At 40.9% G+C, this 19,374-nt stretch overlaps 1 long non-coding RNA gene across 2 annotated transcripts in view; it reads left to right on the top strand.

Moving 5' to 3' along the window:
- The window catches only part of LOC116581825, a 208,769-nt gene that overhangs the window by 59,514 nt on the left and 129,881 nt on the right, over positions 1-19,374 (top strand). For both annotated transcript variants that reach the window (XR_004282244.1, XR_004282245.1), the window contains exons 2-3: positions 411-522; positions 17,087-17,206. This is a non-coding gene — a long non-coding RNA (uncharacterized LOC116581825). The remainder of the gene's footprint in view (positions 1-410; positions 523-17,086; positions 17,207-19,374) is intronic.

The raw sequence follows: 19,374 nt of genomic DNA, 5'->3' as shown, positions 1-19,374 counted from the left end.
TTCCCTTTAAACATTAAGTATGACTTCAATCCTGTTTATTGGAATTTTGTTAAGATTAGCTGGATTTTTGTTTCATTGAGACCTGACATAATATTTTAAACAGATCCTAGCTTGGGTGTATAATTTATAATTTATTATTATGACTATGTGTTGAGAAGATAGTACAAGATATGAATCCTTGGCCTGGTCTATATCAGAAAGTAGTACTGGAATAATACACTTGGAATAAACACAGTCTCTCCCATGCATTTGCTACTATAATTGGCTAAAATTCTTTGTTCCCAAATCTAGCTTTAGTATTCTTTTTGGAGCCTCCAGTGTCACTGCAGACATTTGACAAAAATCTCCAGATGTTCTGTGAATTGAAAGATGAGTAGGTATGGTGAATCTCTCCTATTTTGTTTTTCCAGGTCTATGCTGTAACTTTATTCATCTTGCTGTGATTGCCGGGAGCCTGACCCACATGAAGTGCATGAATGCATTCTGTCCCTCTCCAGCTAGATGAACAGACGGTACTCACAGGTAATTGGAAAGACAGGAAGAGGAGGGTCAGGGCACTTATTTTTATGACTTCCTCCTACCTTATTACTACATGTTAGCTGTTCCCCTTGATTAAAAGCTTCTGTCAGTTAGCTGTTGTTGTATTTAGAAGTTTTTCCCAACTTTGTGATTTAAACAACCATTTATTTAGTTCATGATTCTGTGGTTTCAAAAATTGTGCTGAGTTCCGTTGGCTGGTTCTGGCCAGGGCCTGGCTTGGCCAGGTCATTTTTGAATCTGTGTCCACTTGTTGGTTGGCTAGGTACCCGCTGGCCTGGCATGCTTTCACTTAAAATCTGGCAGTTGGCCGGCTGTCATTTGGGACCAAAGGGGAGGAGGGGACATTTGTGTCCTATCCTCCATCAAGCCAGCTCAAGGTCATTCTCATGGCAGCAGGACAGGGCTTCAGAGAGCAAGCTGAAACCTATTGGGTGTCTTGAGGCCTCTTCTTCCCTTAGAGCTGCCTGGCCCTCACTTCTACTACATTCCATTGGCTAATGTTGCATGAGATCCGCCTACATTCAAGGGATGGGGGAGGTAGACTCTGGCTTTTAGTAAAAACAACTACAACACTAGAAATGACACAGTGATGGGAAGAAGTAAAGAACCATGGCCATTTTGATGATTTAGCAGAAGTCACATTTCCTGTCCAACAACTGTGTCCACACAGCTCTCTTTTGGGTTCTGGTAACTTCTCTCTCTGTTTGTTTATTATTCTTTGGGGGTAAAAAGGGCTCTATGTCATCATTGGAACTGTCTGGACACTTTATTCAACTGTCCTCAGTCATCCAGCTTGTTTGTCTTCTGTTCCCTGCCAAGGCCTGGACTGACATGTTGGAGTCTTTCTATTAAACACAGAAAACTGAACATCTGTTTATACCTTTGGAAATCTCGCTTTTGGGGGATAAGAAGCTTTAAGTCCATATGGGCAAAAATAATGTGAAAGATGATAAAAGTAATCAAACAATATTTTTGAAAGATGGGACACTTTCCATTTATATCAATAGAAGCGTAGAAATCTGAAGAGAGCAGAATATTCTGCAATTAAGAATTGGCAGAAAGGGTAAGCAAGTGAAGTCCCTTTGCAGGCGCCCATAGAGAGCCTAAGGGAACTGAGGCATCAGGAACCTGAAGGCAGAGATGAAGGATGAAGTAAAATCAGGAGCAATGAGTGAAGGTCTGTGCGAGGGGCAGTGGGATCCCCACAAAGCCTTTTAAACCCTTGCCTCAGATAGATTTTTCTAGAGAAAACAAGTCAATGAGAATGTGGATTTGGGGACAATTGGCATGGAAATGAACAGGAGCAATTTATCTTAAAGATAACAGGAGGAATGCAGTGAAAGTCCGTTCACTAAAATGTTAGAACCCATGGCTGCCCGTGTTTGTCTCCCAGACCTCCTGGTTGCTAGAATGCTTGCAGCCAGGTGTGTGTCTGTGTCTGTCTTGGCAGGGTAGAAGATTTGAACATTCTTCTCTGTAAATTGTCTGACCCTAGACAAAAGATGGTAGACACTAACATTTGGACGTCCCCCTGTGAAAAGGTCAGGCCCTGACATATGAGAGTACTGCTCACTTAATTGTTAGGTGGTCTTCGTGCACAGAAATTCCATTGAGCTTGTCAGTGCCTCCATCCTAGAAGTTCTGTTGAGCCAAGGATTACCTCACAATTGAGAAAAGCCCCAAAGAGGAAAGACAGTGACAAAAACCAAGCAAAGTGAATAAAAGTAAATTTGAGAATAAGGAAACCAGGCAGGGAGCAAATGAGAACTTGGTAATAAAATGAAACACACAAAACAACAAACATAGCTGTGATTCATATTCTTAGATACATATAGCACTATATCCATAAAACCAAAATAGGGTCGTTTTAACAAAAGCAACAACCACAATGAACCAATGAGTAAGACAACATAAGAGAACCAGGCAGAACTCTGAGAATGTAAAAATATTAACAGTGGGAACAAAAAAAAAAAAAATCAGTTGATGATTTAGAAGATAAAGTTGATGAGTTAGAAGATAAAGATAAAGAAGATATAGTTGTTGATTTAGAAGATAAAGTTGAAGAAATCACCTAGAGGCATGAAATGACAGAACGATAGAAAATTGGGGGTCCATTTAGGAGCACTGATTTCAAAGTTGTAGAATGAGTTGTAGAATGAAAGAAAATGTGGAGGGTTTAGGAAGGAAATAACATCTCTACAACATTTCCCAGAACTGAAAAGTATGAAAAGCCTCCCAAATACTCATTATAATTAAGGAAAGAATCTTGCCCCACCACATTCACTGTGGGTTGAAATGTCAGATCCTGAAAATTTCTCAGGCCACATACACAACAAAATCAGGCATCAGATTGGCCCCGAGCTTCTCCAGAGCAGCACAGGAGGATAAGACATTGTGAAGGTGGAGCAGAGACACTGGGAGGAAAAGGTTTGATAGGGCTGGCTCTGAAGCTGTGGGGAGGGAACCACAAGCCAAAGGATGTAGATGTTTTCTGGAAGCTGGAATAGATGAGAAAATGGATTGTACCCTGGAACTGTTCAAAGAAATCAGCCCTGTGGATCTACTTCAGACCTCTGACCTCCAGAACGGAAAGATACTTACTACATGTGTGTTGCGAGCCATTAAGGTTGTGCTCATTCATTATTGCAGCAAGAAGAAACCAATATACAGGCCAGATTATTAACAGAGTGTGCAGGCCAAGTACAGACATTTAGATAGGCTTGCCTCAAAATTTTCACCTCCCTTTTCCTTTGATCAGGAATTTACTAGAGAATGGCTTGTATTTAGTGAGGGCCCAGTGTAAGAAAGAGTCTGAAGTGGGGTCCAGGAAACAGACCAATAAGAGGAAGGGCAAGGTTTATAACCGTGCAGGTTTGCGAGGGCAATCGCTCCAGACGGAAGCAGAACCAGGCGGGGAAAACAAGGCTTGATGGTTGGTCTTTTGGTGGCCTGCTCTGTGTGAGGGCGGAGACCCCAGCCTTAGGAAGCCAGAGGGTCTGGGTTTCAGCTTCATTTCATCCCTTACCAGGTAGCCAAATTACTTAACTCAGTTTTCTTTTTTCACGGAAGAGAAATAATAATAGTTCTACCACATCGTGTTGATGGGAGGATTACATGAATAACGTGGCATTCTTAAAAATAGCTTCTGGTACATGAGTGCTCAATTGTCGCTACCTTTTTGTTATTAAAAATGTTTCAGAGTTCTGTTGGATATTTTGGGGGCGGAATTCCTGATAGGCATGTGGAATATTGAACAAATAGACCTCTCTGTTAGACGATTACAGTTTCATAGTACAAATTCCAGATGTCAAGGCTATTTACTGTCGTGATTATATAAGGATTAACTACTGATTTAACTAACATTGTGGTTTAAGTGTTTTGGAAGGTTGTAGAGGGTGGTGTGTGTATGTGTATGTGTTGGGGGAAATGAGTTGTGTGGATAGGACTTCAAATGATAAGGCATCAAATTGTAAAATCAAGTTATAGCAGAGCAACTGTATTATTTAGATACAGTTAAAAGAGGTAACATTGATTGTTTCTGGGGTTATGGTACTGGCGTGGGGCAAAAGTAAGATGAGAAACTATTGATTTCCATTATAAGCCCCATGATACTCCTTGACTTTTTTTTTATTTAAGAATTTATTTATTTATTTGACAGAGAGAGATCACAAGTAGGCAGAGAGGCAGGTAGAGAGAGAGAGAGGAGGAAGCAGGCTCCCTGCTGAGCAGAGAGCCTGATGTGGGACTCAGTCCCAGGACCCTGGGATCATGACCTGAGCCGAAGGCAGATACTTAACCCACTGAGTCACCCAGGCACCTAATACTGCTTGACTTTTTGAAGTATGCACATGCATGCTTTGATAAAAAGTTTTTAAATGATTAATTAAATTAACATGTCATAGAACACATTTAGTGAAGCTGGCAAGTCACATACACTTTATTATCAATCGTGTTATACTTAACATTCTTTGACTCTGTTGTCCAAAAGCTATAAGCTATAGAGGAAAAAATCAACTCCAGAGTTTTGGAAGTTGCAAATAGTCAGCCATCTTTAGGTCTTGTCTCTAGTGGTATTTCAAAGCTAATGGCGCTCAACCTGGGCTTCAAATAAAAATAATCTGGGATATATATACATTGTAGTTACCTGGGGAGCTCTTAAAATTCCTAACACCCCAGCTCTGCTCCAGACCAATTTAAATCAGAATCTCTGGAGGTGGATCCAGATATCTTTAAATCTCTCTAGGTGATTACAACATCTGATCAGGGTTGGAGACAACTGTATGAAGACATTTGAGTGGTGCTGGAGAGGATTTTTTTTTTTTACTCCCTGGCTCCCTAGTAAACCTCGCCCAGCATTCATCAGCTGGGTAGGAACAGATGTGGAACGGGTGGTAACTCACAGAAATAAATAAACACAAAGTATAAATATATGTGTGTGTGGGTGTGTGGGTGTATTTCCTAAATATCGTAATTTGTATTAGGATCACGTCGGAGCACTTCTTGGTTAATTTTGCTGAACCATATATTGCTTTACACCAGTTTTTCCAGTTATTTAATGCCTAAGTCAGATCCCCACGTCTTAGAGGCTTAAATACTGATTGCTATTGTTGAAACACACAGATCTCTGTGGATACAGGATTTACTAATGAACTAATGAATAATAACTAAATTACACCAGGAAGACCCAGTATTAATTACCATGTAATTCATACAGCATTTTATAAATCAGATAAAAAAATCCAATGATTATAGGACAATTGCTATGTAATTACCTTAACTCCACATAGTAATTACAGCGTAATTTTGTAAATAGTTCACATCACATACCCATAAAGAGAACTGCTATTACTTTGCACCCTGGAGTTGAAAATAACTGGCTGGGTTATTCTAGCGTTGGTTTAGGGAGGAAATATATGATCTTCACTCTAGTATAGGATACAGAAGTCATTTCAGATTTAGTTTGTAACCTGCTCAGTATTTGGCATTGCCGTAATTGATACTAGAGGTATTTATTATATAATGCAATTGGTACAGCAGAAGTTAAGCATTCTATCTCCTGTTCTGTAATATACAACCTAAGTTAAATCATATATAACTAAGTAGATGAAAGTAGGTATCTAGAGGAATGAACTTTGATTGAGATCAATTAGAACATAGTAGAAAGTGCTGCTTTTCCTTCGAAGATATTGCCTGGACAGTTTTGTTCTGTCTGAATTTAGTTGGCTAAAGGCTTCTTTGGGCACATGGGTAGCTTATGATCTGCTTAGCTCTCTGCAGTGAGCTTTCTCCACCCCACCCCTAGATGTTTCAGCTCCATTGGCCATACAGTGTGCCGGGGAGCTAAGAAAGACTGATGTAGGAGGAAGAGGAATGAATAGAATTGCCAGGAAATAGGGGAAAACCCAATACCATTCTCTGTCCAGTAAAAGGGCTTACAGTCTTGGACCAAATCTAAGGAAGGACCAAGAAGTTTATGCCCATGTCCAAGTAGAACTAAGACTGATGCAAGAGTGAATCTGGAAGAATGGTATGTGGGTGAGTTTCCCATGGTTCATAGGGAGATAATACACATGTCAATAACTGAGTCATTTCAAGGTTCTCATCAGCATAGCAAAAGAAAACAGTGATAAGAACAGAAGGATTTGTCAGGCCTCTGCCTCCCACACAGAGCATTACTCCCTGATTCTGAGCTCCCTGGAGAACAGATAAATCTCAAACAAGACAGGATCCAGAAAAATGTTCAGAAAATCCTGTTTCTCCATTAGGATCATTGGCATAGAATTGTGGGACCATTTCCATCTGAGGCGCTAGGCTGAGGTTCTAGAGATCCTGGATTTGCAATAATTTATTGCCGATGATTGAAAGTGCTAAATGGGCAACTACAGCAATATTTGAAAGGTTATAAAGATGAAGCTCAATTAAATGATGAAACCTAATCTATTAACTCCCAAAGTCTTCTGTCGGGTAAGGATGGCCAAACCTCCCTGTGTGTAAGCTCCTGAACAGTAATAGGAAGTAATAGGAAGCCACAGACAAATAAAATGTAGACTCTGCTTCCTGTCTACCCACACAGAATGAGGTAATTGTTAGTTAACTGATAAAAGAATACAGCTCCATACAGGATGCAAACATTATCCAGGCAAGACTTCGTAAATAGGTCAAATGGTTCCATAAGCGTATCCTAACCCCTCTGAAGCCTGAAATGCCTACACAATGAAGAAAGAGCAAAAGAGCCCCAAAGTTTGGGCTTTAATGTCCTCCGCAAAGTGTTTTAATGTTAACTGGACTCTTTTTCTCCCACTGTGCACTTTGTGTATCCTGCAACTCAGTCATCTAGGATACTCATCTTTTGCTAAGCAAAACCTACAATTTCCTGTTACCCTGTTCTTCCCTTTATCGGAAATGACCCATCCATCAGCGCATCTCCGGCCTGAATCTTATTCTTTAAGACCCAGCATAAATGCTACCTCTGCCAGGAAGCATTTTCTTATCACCCCAGTAAAAAGACCCCTCTTCCTTCTTGAAAATCCTAGACTTATTTTCTCTATATTTTTTTGTACACATCTTCACTATTGGTGAATGAGTTCCTGCAAGCAGGTGCTAGAATTTATACATCCTTGGATTATTCCAAGATATGTATTAAAACTAGAATGAATATACCTCTAAGTATTTCCTTTTTTAAAAAACAAAAGAGAAGTTTAAGCATTTTTAGGCTGTGTAAATTACTGGACCCCAAGAATGCTGATATGTGGAGTCAACATTTTTAGTTAAGATTTTGACCCAGAAAAGGTCCGTTTTATCCTATAAGTATTTTCTTGTTCTCATATTGATGATTATTAGTAATTTGCTTTTTGATTGTATTGTGGATTCAGCATGGGAATTTGTAGTTGACCTCTGAATAATATTAACAGATCTAAGATTACATAGTTAGACATAGGTAGAAGGAGTTGAGGTATAGTTCCCTAAAAGACTTTACAAGTGACATCACTTTATAAGTTATTTAAAAGTGGGAACAGTGGAAAGAAGGTCTGGGTATTATTGGAAGATCCCAAATGGGAGTGCAGGAGATCAAGGGCAGCCTGTTTCCCTTAATAACTAGAAGTTGGGGCAGGCCAGGGAACAACGCTATAAAATGAAGGGTTCAGACACCCCTTGAGGGATTAAGACACCATTTAGTTTTAAAACATTACAAGTCTTTATTTATTTATTTATTTATTTATTTATTTATTTATTTATAATTCTCTCTCTCTTTTTTATTTTTTAAGATTTTATTTATTTGAGAGAGAGCATGAGAAGGGGGAGGGTCAGAGAGAGAAGCAGACTCCCGGATGAGCAGGGAGCCCGATGCCAGACTCGATCCTAGGGCTGCAGGGTCATGACCTGAGCTGAAGGCAGATGCTGAACCAACTGAGCCACCCAGGCACCCTTATTTATTTATTTTTGAGAGAGGAAGAGAGAGAGAGAGAGCGAGAGAGAGCGTGCATGTTTGCTCACCTGTGCACATGGTAGGGGGAGGGGGCAGAGCGAGAGGGAGAGAGTCTCAAGCAGGCTCCACACCCAGCATGGAGCCCAATATGGGGCTCGATGTCACCACGCTGAGATCATGTCTTGAGCAGAAATCAAGAGTCAGATGCTTAACCGACATCTTCTGAATTATCCTAATGCAGCATGAATTAGAATTTGGTTATTTGGAAAGTTCAGACTTTAAGGAAAGTAATTCAAGGCCTTAAAAGCAGTATATTTTTGGGGTGCCTGGGTGGCTCAGTGGGTTAAAGCCTCTGCCTTTGGCTCGGGTCATGGTCTCAGGGTCCTGGGATCGAACCCCGCATCAGGATCTCTGCTCAGCGGGGAGCCTGCTTCCCCTTCTCTCTCTGCCTACTTGTGATCTCTCGCTCTCTGTCACATAAATAAATAAAATCTTTAAAAAAAAAGGCAGTGTATTTTTAGAAAGTTACAGGTTAGCAGTTGTACAAGTCAATTCACTGAAAAAACCTAGTTTTCTGTCTGAAGTAAGTATATAGTCACTTTTTAAAAAAAACTTTTTTACTTTTTAAATTTCTTTTCATTGTACCAGATTTCATTGATTATGCATCACACCCAGTGCTCCATGAAATACGTGCCCTCCTTAATACCCACCACCAGGCTCACCCAACCTCCCACCCCCCACCCCTTCAAAACCCTCGGATTGTTTCAGAGTCCATAGTCCATAGTCTCTCATGGTTCTTCTCCCCCTCCAGTTTCCCCCAACTCCCTTCTCTCCATCTCCCCATGTCCTCTGTGTTATTTCTTATGCTCTGCAAATAAGTGAAACCATATGATACTTGAATCTGCTTGACTTCACTCAGTATAATCTCTTCCAGTCCTGTCCATGTTGATACAAAATTTGGGTATTCATCCTTTCTGATGGAGGCATAATACTCTTTTTTACTTAACTATTTTTGATCTTCAGGGTTGTTAAAATTCAACTGACTTTCTCTTCCTTTGGCCAAGACTTACTTGAACCAAGCCTAGAGGTGACTTTCAAAACTAGGTTAGGATTTAATGCAGGATTGAGTATGGGGTTGAAATCCATGTTTTATGAGTTGAGGAATAGATCTGTTGTGCAGAATGAAATTCAGATTTCTGTTTATTAGTTTCTAGCTTCAGAGAGGTCGCAGTGGGTGGTGCCTATTCACTGGCTTCCAAAACATTTGATTTAAATAGACCAAAGAAGTATAGACAGTATCCATTGGTCTACCTTAGAGGAAAGTAGTTGCTCATTGATTTAGGGCCCTGCCCAAAAGGTCACTGTGATGAGTATAACTTAAGACCATTTATAAGTATGCTAAACAGTAAAATGAGATTGGAAAGTGTCATGATCAATTGTCCTAGAAATAATCAAAGTATAACACTACCGTTTTTCTAGGGAGTGTCCCTACCTGCAAAATGAAGTCACTTCTCCCCAAACTGCCCAGTAAAGGTAGCTAGTAGGACAGTAGGTGATATTCTCAAATAATCCCAAGGTAATATTAGATGCGCAGTTGGTTCGCCTTCCTAATTATGTTTTACATTGCTTGATACCCAATAAAAAATTCTATTTAAGGATGACTTAAAAATACTGTCACTAAAAAAATGAACATTTATAATCTACAAAGTAATTAAGAGAAAAGATCTGTCAGAAAAGGACCACTGAAACACAGCCCTAAGTCCCATTCCACATTTGCTGTAAGTAAATTCTATAATCTTCTGGAGAGGAATTTGGTAATATGAATGAAAAGTTGTATAATATGCATTTTTTTAACATAGCAGTTCCCATTCTAAGAATTTACCATGAAGAAATGATGCTGTGTCCATAAAGATACCTTGAATATACTAAGAATATTCCACATGGTTTGGTTTACCAGAAATTGGAGTCAAGTTAAATGTTCAGCAAGAGACACTTGGTAGTATAAATTAGCAATCATTAAAACTGATGATGCAGATCCTTATTTTTTTCAGAATATATTGCTGAGTGAAAAAGTAGTTTTCAAACAAAATGCATGGTATGAAACCATTTTCTAATTTAAAAAATTGATTGTTCTCATCTATAGCGAAAAGTCTGGCAGGTTATAAATCAGTTTTCAACTATGGTTATGTTTAGATGGTGGAATTATAGGTGATTGTTTTTCCTTTTATTTATCTGTATATTCTATTTTTTTCTCATAAGGATCACAAATGACTTATGTAATGATCTACCCCAGATATTTTCCTTGTAAGAGCTTAGGAAATCACTATTCTACCACCATTTTTTTGGGGAGAGTAGAGTCATATTATTATCTGAAACACGTCAAAGAAAGAAATTTAATTTGTTATTCAACAAGCATTTCTAAAGCACTTACTATATATATTTTTTTAATATTTTATTTATTTATTTGACAGAGAGAGATCACAAGCAGGCAGAGAGGCAGGCAGAAAGAGAGGAGGAAGCAGGCTCCCTACTGAGCAGAGAGCCTGATGCGGGACTCGATCCCAGGACCCTGAGATCATGACCTGAGCCGAAGGCAGCGGCTTAACCCACTGAGCCACCCAGGTGCCCCAAAGCACTTACTATATTATTATATGCCAGACAGAATTTTCTCTCTGTCTCCCTGACTATATCTCTGTTTCCCTGTCTTTTACTTATATTTTAATCGAACTAAAATTTACGACTATTGGAGTACAGGTCTATGAGTCTTGTTAAACCCATACAGAGGTAAAACCACCAAAGTCACTGAGATACAGAAGAGTTTCCTCACCTTCTGACCCCTGCAGTTGTCCTTGTGCTTCTTTGTAGTAAATTCCTACACCCTCACCCTCCAGCTCCTGGAAGCCACAGATCTGTTTCCTGTCCTATAGTTTTGCCTTTTCCCGAATGTCATATAATTGAAGTCATACAGTACATAACCTTTAGAGTCTGGCTCCTTTTACTTAGCATAATCCATTTGGGATCAGTACATTGTTCTTTTTTATTGCTGAGTAGTATTCATTTGTATGGATCTTCTATACTGTGTTTAATCATCATCCCCTGAAGAAGTTTTGAGTTGTGTTGGTTTTTGACCATTATGAATAGAGCAGCTGTATACATTTGCATATAGGTTTTTACTTGGACATAAGTTTTCATTCCTCTTGTGGAACTACCTAGCAGTGAGATTGCTGGGTCATATGGTTTATATTAACTTAAAAAAAAAAAGATTTATTTATTTATTTGAGAGAGTGTGAGCCTGAGTTGAGGGAGGGGCGGAGGGAGAGGGGGAGAGAGAATCTCAGGCTGACTCCCTGCTGGGCAGGGAGCCCAGTGCGGAGCTCAGTCCCAGGACCATAGGATCCTGATTGGAGCCATAATCAAGAGTTTGATGCTCAGCCAACTGAGCTATCCAGGTGTCCCCCCGTTTACATTAACTTCGTAAGAAGCTGTCAAAGTGTTTTCCAAAATGACTGTACCATTTTGCATTCCTGTCCGTAATGTATGAGAATTCCTGTCACTCCGCCTCCTTGTCTGCATTTGCTCCTGTCAGTTACGTTTAAATTTCAGCAGCTGCTCTTTGAAATGTTTACCAATACTAACTCATTCAACCCTGAGGTAGATGCTATTATTTATCTATACCTCATGGTAAATAGCAGTCATAACAATTTGATAATTATTTAATAATAAATATCTCATCAATTTTACTGATGAAGAAACGGCAGGGGACATCAAGTTACTGGCTCAAGGTTGTGCAGCTCGTAAGGGGCAGAGCTCAGGCATCTAACCCAGAACAGATGCTCGTAATGTACTACGCTATGATTTTATTTCAATCAATACAGGAAAGAAGAGCTTGAAGTACTTCTACTGCCAGTTTGAAAGTTCATCTATTTCTGGTCCTGGAAAGTTGGCTAAAATTTATTGAATCTCAATTTAACTTTCCAAAAATGTAGTGTGGTTCAGCATAGGACTTTCCGTCAACTAATTAAAGAATGTCAGTAGGCTGGTTCCTGAGAGGTCTTTCAGAATGCTGGGAACTTGCTGGATTCCCAGTGGTCCAGTGTTCTGCCTTCAGCTCTGCAAACCCTGAAACTTGATCTTTTTGATGTCCCAGAAGTAACTGGACTTAGCCATGCTGGAAGACTCGGGATACCAAGTTCGTAAGACATGATATGTTAAACACCATAGCAATTTATTAAGTTACAGTGAGAAGCAGAATGACCAGAGGGAGCAAATATTCATTTTCATTTGACAGGTATCTTATCCCTGTAGAAAAACTCCATGGGAGCCAAATTCTAATCAGGTTTCCAGGTGTGCCTAGAAACATAAGTAAGTAGGAGAGTTTTCTGCTTTTAATAGCCTGAAGCCTTTAAGCACTCAGCCATAAAGTGAAGTCCTGGCATTTTGTGTTCATTTCTGCAGTACGCATCAGCCTGCCCACGGGCCACGAGAAGGATCAGGTGCTCTGGGTGGGCACATTCCACATCTGCCCTTTCATTATTCCACCTTTGATCAATCCAACTTCTTACTGATATCATCTTTCCTTAGATGTGGATCTTCAATCTAATTTAATCAATTCCTAGTCCTCTTTAACAGCCTAACATTTTTTTATCGCCTATTATGAGCCAAGATTATTCTAGAGGTAGGGGATAGCTTTCATTTTAGGAGTCATTCTACCCTTTTCAGATTTTGAAATATCTCTAGGGTTTATTTTGTGTCAGTATATGGTATAATCTTCTGAGGGTAGCCTTGACCCAAGGCAGCCTTGGGTTATCTCACTGTGGTTCCCCTGTACTTAGAACGTGTATTCTTTGAATTTGTGTGGTTACGTATTTTCATTTGTCTCTCCACAACCCCAGTCAACTATAGCCAAAGTGTGAACACTTTTTAGGTCTAAGTTTTTTATACAACACATTTTCTCTCCTGAGCTAAATTAAATTCATGAATTTTAATTGGTTAGACGTCACCATCTGAACATTTTGCTAGCCTCTCAAACCCAATATGACTTGGGCCAAATTTGTCATTTTCTGCTCACAAATTGGCTCTTATTTTTGATCTGCTTATATTTGAAATCAATGCAACTGGCAGCATCTCGGCCATTCCAGAATGTAGTCTCTATTCTCATTTTTTTCCACACCCAAGAAGTTGACACATTGCACGAAGAATTCCTTATACATCCAGTTCTTTCTTGCCCTTGGATGCTTGGTTCTGAAGACCACTGCTGTTGCTTAAGCTTTCATCTCTTCTCTTCTGGATGCAAAGGGAGTTGATGACCTGAACTCGCTAAATTCACTCTCCTTTTCATGATCAACCAATTATCGACGTCATCAGACGCCTTACCCGGGCTCTGTTCCACCGTGATTGGTGCGACAGGCTCTTAAGCAGCAGATTCTTCTCTTCCCTTCTGTTGGCTCAAGGACTCCTCGTGGTCCTTCTGTTTGCCATTGAGTCCCAGCACCTTTATCTGTCCACGTTGCCTCTCTAGTCATTTCTGTCTTTGGTTGTCTGTTTCCTTTGGACTTAAATGCTTCGAAGCATCCTCAATGCCTGAGCCTGCCTAGTTCTGAGATGCCACTCCTCTGTGCCCTATGCCTCTTCCTGTTATCCTAAGATAGTCCTACGTATTCTCATCCTTTCCAGCACCTGCTCCTTCCTCATCTTCTTTTTCTTTTCTTTTTTTTTCCTTGAAGATTTTATTTATTGATTTGTCAGAGAGAGAGAGAGAGAGCACAAAAAGGAGGAGTGGCAGGCAGAGGGAGAAGCAGACTCCCCGCTGAGCAGGGAGCCCAATGTGGGACTCAATCCCAGGAACCTGGGATCATGACCCAAGCCGAGGGCAGACACTTAACCGACTAAGCCACCCAGGGATCCCCTTTTTCTTCTTTTTTCACCATGAATCCAACCTGACTCGACTTCCTTTTCCCTTCTCTCCTTTTCCTTTACCCTCCCCTTCCGTTTTCTTTTGTTCTTTCCTTTCTCTTGTGCTTGTCTTGAGTGGACATGTAGACGTTGCCATCACCCTTTCGATCAAAATTTCAGCATGTTCCAGTGAAAGCAAACACTTCCCAGGTAGATATATTAGCACGTCACCATCTTGGCCAAGACAATATTTTCAGGCTTAACTTTTATGCTTTCCCTACAAAAAGCCCTGTTCTGGTTAAAATAGGGTCTTCTTTCTCTCCCGGTATTCCATGCCATGTGCCAGTCTTTGGTTTATCCCTTTTGCTAAACTTAGAAAGTTCTTTTATTTCCCCTAGAGAGATTCTGCTCCTTAAGCAAATGCAGGTTTCCTTTAAGAGTTCCCTACTCCCCCACCCCACCCCCTACAAATCAGGACAGTATTCCCTGCTGCCTTTAAACTAGAGAATTATTCTGTTTTTAGATCGTATTTTACTGTGCTTTAGAGTTATTCATATATCTCTTTCCTACTCTGCCAGATTATAAATTTACGAAGGTAGAAGTTAAAACATACTAGCTTTTCGTTTCCCGCCCACTTTCCAGCAGGCACTTTGCCACTTGCAGGAGCCGAATGCCATAAATCTATCGCATGAAGGCATGACAGGAGGAAGAGCCACCGCAGCCATACACATCGTTTCATTTGTTCTCCATTCATCCCGTCACCCTACTGAAAAGTGTCTGTCTTCTTTACCCCATGTTTGTAAATGGGCCGCGGTTTTCAGGCAGAGCCATCCTTTGTCCTGGTTGCCACCTTCGAGCCTTCGCCGTGAAGTCACAGCCCTGAGCATGTCGTCCTTCCGTCAGATTTGTCCTTTTCCCACTCCGGTTACAAGTGTGCAGGGCGCAGCCCCCCCCACCCCAGGCTGTGTGGGAAATTCCTGACATAATGGTCTGACCTGAAATGTCACCGAGGCAGGTTTGTGTTGGCTCCCAGCCCAATGCAAACAGCAGGGAGAAACGGCAGGGTCGGGCTCAACACTTCGCCAGTTAAGCCGTCATTAAAAGGGAAACACCTGCTACCCAGAGAGTCTTTATATTTCACTTTACTGCAGGGGTCTGCTCTGGACTTGTCAACTGATTGCTTTGGGGCTAAGTTGGAAAAAATGCATTATCTCCCCATGTCACTCTCAAGGAAGGAAGGAAGTTTTCCTCTGATTGAACCCATCCACAAAACAGGCTCATGGAGGGTATAGAAGCCCACGCTGTCTTTGAGAAGAGGAGGAACACAACATGTCTAGCCATGTCCTGGCTAGACATGGAATGGAACAGGGGCAGACGGTATCACGGTGCAGTTAGAGTGTCCGCAAGACAGTCAATGGTCCACAGCGGTCAGCTTTGTTAGTCCGAGATTATTTGTTACAGACTAAGAGATAACAGTAGGATCTGCCATCCTCTGAACTTGGATTGTGTGGGAGGCAGGAGGTCCCAGGGTTCAAGTCCCGACTCCTTATTAGTGTTTGTTTGACATTGGGCAAACTGCTGAACTTTTTCTGAAATTTCATCAGTATAACGTGGGGCTTAGAGCGAGTGGTCGGTTCCCCAGTCTGGCTGTAACAGTCTAAGAGTCTGTGACTACTTAAAACCTCCCAACTCCTGTATTCCCATAACCTAAAACACCAGCCAGTAGCACTTGATTAGGCAGAGAATTTTCTCAAGATTTACAGTGAAATCTCCCTGGTTTCTTCTCACACAGGGGGCAGTGAATAGTTTGAATTATGAGATACTTTTTCAGAAATGCTGTTTTTATTACTTTCAAATGGGCACCATAAATACGCTAGGCAAACAAAACGTTGCCAGGATATTTTGCCAAATATAGATCTTTGTGTGAATGTATCAGAATGATATGTAATTAACTTTTATTGTTTATACATCAGTGTGAGTGACTAAAATGCTTAGAACAATTTGTCCTCTAAGTGGTTTAGCGAGGACCTTTGTCACTGGACTCGTGCTTACACAGGATCTTATGTAGAATTGGTTGGGGCAGAGGGGCTCTACTATCAAAATTCAAAGACAGATGATATTTATGCTGTTTTGAGTGGTGACAAGGTGGTTTTTCCAAGATTTGGGGGTGTGTGTGTGCACATTTCTTCTATGTAAACATCATATTAAGCCCTGGAATCCTGAATTCTCGCAAGGTGCACCTTTATGTGTAGGCCATTGATTTAGAAGTTTCATTTCTTTGTCTGGTTTGACTCGACATGCAGGCTTATGTTGAAAACTCCAAGAGATTCTTTGCAGTTGCATCTGTTTAACTCAGTGAGTCCCTGGCCATCCCTCCTGCTCCCACACCCTAAGCCCTCAGGTCCCATGTTTCTGAGCACCTACTGGAACCTTAGGCTCCTTCCTGTGTTGTCGTCAGCCCATAGGACCTCTCAGTTGCAGAGCTTCTCAGTATCATCCAGGAAACACCAGTTTCTGCAGGGCAAAGCATTGCAGCTGAGGAAGTGAAGTCCTCATTAAGTCAGTAGCTATTCACAGAATACCTACCGTGAATCAACTACGGAGACCTGAACAGAGGTGAGTAAGACACAGTCCTGTTCTTAGGAGCTTGCTTGCAACCGAGTGGAGGAGGCTAGTCCCTTCATAATTATGTTTCTGGTTTCTAGGGAGCTGATTTTTCCTTTGTCCTCTGCCTTCAATGTCCACTGCACTCTGCAGAAACTATCACCTTCTCCACATTGATGACAGCAAAAGGCATGCTTTTCATTAGGCTTAAACTATAGTGAGGGAGGAATGACCTCAAGACAATATTGCTTGGCTTAATTGCAGCATCCACAAAACAAATAATTTACAGAAGTATTAGAAACCACAAAATAGCCTGATGAGATATTGAAAATCCTACAACAAGTAAACAGGGAGGAAGAATAATGGGATTTTTTTTTTTTTGAAACATGAATTAAACTGAGTTGTTTGGAGAAGGTTGGGGAGGAGGAGGATCTCTGCTCAGGGCAGCATCAACGGATAGACCGCATGAGGGAGGAAAAAAAAAACCGCATGAATTAAGATGTCCCCACTGCCTTCCATGAAGACAGAGTCTGGGCTGACATCTCTCTAAAACTCCACTGCTTCCAATGTTGTTAGAAAGAGGCAGCACACAAGTGTATAACCCACTGCTTTGTCTGTTGACAGAGGAGCAACGCCAGACCTGCTGTCTATGTGGTGTGACCCAAGAAACCTCAAGGTCAAGATGAAGTGCAATAGTTCTTCTCCTGGCCAGCAGCAGCCCAAGTCCCTACTAAAAATTTGCAGGTAGGTGCTTTCTGGAGACATTTGCTCTATAAATGGATTAAGACCTTATTACCCCAGAGGCTAATGTCTTGAATAGCTTCTACCTAGCAGGGCTTTACTTATCTAGAGAGTCTGTTAGGGTTCAGTTTCATCTAAGGGAGAGAAGTGAGCTGGGGAAAAGGAGTTGATGAGGTTTAATGTTGTACATATGGGAGACAGAGGAGAGAAACTCTAGGACTGCTCTCAAGTTTTGGTGGCTTTAGAAAAACGTGTTGAAGTCTTTGGTCCTCCAGGGGCTAGGGGGAGCCATGGTTTCTGCCTTCTCTCCTCTTGCTGTTTCCTCATCAAGAAGTATGGCTGATTTCATTTATTCTTTTCCTACCCCCCAACCCCCCACATTGCATCTCCACTTCCTCATATCAGGGAGATCATGTGATAGTTGTCTTTCTCCGATTGATTTATTTTGCTAAGCTTAAACCCCTCTAGTTCCATCCATGTCGTCACAAATGGCAAGATTTCATTTCTTTTGGATGGGGAGGGAGACAGACCATAAGAGAATCTCAATGTCACAAAACAAACTGAGGGTGGCCAGGGGGAGAGGGGTAGGAAGAGGGTGGTGGGGTTATGGACATTGGGGAGGGTATGTACTATGGTGAGTGCAGTAAAGTGTGTAAACCTGGCGATTCACAGACCTGTACCCCTGGGGCTAATAATACATTGTACGTTAATTAAAAAAAAAAAAAAGAAAAAGTGTGGCTGAAAAATGGTAATTTGCATCCTGCGTGCTTGCTTGTTTTGCTGTGAACCAAAATGAGAGAGCATTAGCATTGGACTGGCAGCCAGGTTCCCTAGGTCCTTGGTCTGGCTCCGCCAGGAATTACTGTGTGGCCTGCGGCAAACCCGTTTCTCTTTGTAGAGACCCGGTTTCTTTACCTGTCTGAGTCAGGGCTGGTGGAGAGAGGAGCAGCACGGGAGTACCTGCCTTGTCCTTCACTGAAACTTGTCCCTGTGGTTTATAAAAGCAGAGGAGGTTGTACTTTTTGAGAACTGGGTCTCACACTTCATTATCTCAGAAATAAATGAATTTGAATTTCATACCAAGATGTGGTTCTAAACTCTACTTGGGGAAGTATTGTGTAGAAGTTGAGTAAAAGGCTGCATATCTGAGGTTTTCCCAAGCCTTTTTGCCCACCAAGTCATCTTCCGATGTCTGGGTTTGTGGCTCCTGGGATGTGCCCAGCCTTGCCCCGAGTGAGGCAGCAGACATCCACGATGGGCAGTAGCTTGAATTTTAATATAACAACTGGATCCAATTTACAGAAGTAATATGATTTTCTAAATCATTGGAATTAGCTAGTCAAGCCTGAGAGTTACAATTACTCAGAGGCTCACAAGCCCTAATAACATCTGGCAAACTCCAACTGGGGCAGAAGAGAAAAAAAAATAAAAATAAAAACAAAAATCCAAAAAAAAAAAACCCCCAAAAAACCCAAACCAAAAAACCCTACACCATATGCAACAATGAGCAAATAAACAAACAAAAAAACAAACCCAAGGCACCATCATCCATTTTTATTATGACATCCTTAAGGTCACCATGTCAAGGGATGGAAGGAAATTAAAAAGAAGCTTCATAGAGGACACTGCTTACAAGGATTGCTTTACTTAGAGCTTGTTAATTTTCACAGTACAGTTGCCCTGGGTTGTGAATTAAAGAAACAGATGAAAAAAATATTACGCCTTTAACTGTACTGGAGGCCCCTTGCATACTCTGTGCCTTTTGATGAGAAACATTAAACATTTTTAATTTAGCACATCAATTTGAAAATCTAATTTTTTTTTAATGCTTTGTAGAAGCAGACGCGTTCACGGTGCTGTCACGACCATAGAAGAATTATGAGAAACTTGAACCGCAAAAAGTAAATTAGAAAAATCTCATTTCAGTTACTCTAAAAAGAGGGGAAATTAGATTTTGATTAAAATCACTCACACATACAATTTTAGGTAAACTAATTTAGCAAGACTGACTATATAATTTTTTTTCCTGCCAGTATGTCCTTTTAATACTGGCTCTGAGGTATTTGTACCCATAACCTTTCTCACAACCAACAGATGAAAAAAGAAACTCTAATAAAGTGGCCTCTTGACTACTGTGTTTGGGGTCTGGTAGGGAGAGATTAAAATAGTGT

This window comes from Mustela erminea, chromosome 21 (assembly GCF_009829155.1).
Source record: "Mustela erminea isolate mMusErm1 chromosome 21, mMusErm1.Pri, whole genome shotgun sequence".
NCBI classification, from domain to species: Eukaryota; Metazoa; Chordata; class Mammalia; order Carnivora; family Mustelidae; genus Mustela; species Mustela erminea.
This window is presented reverse-complemented; position numbering and strand designations above follow the sequence as displayed.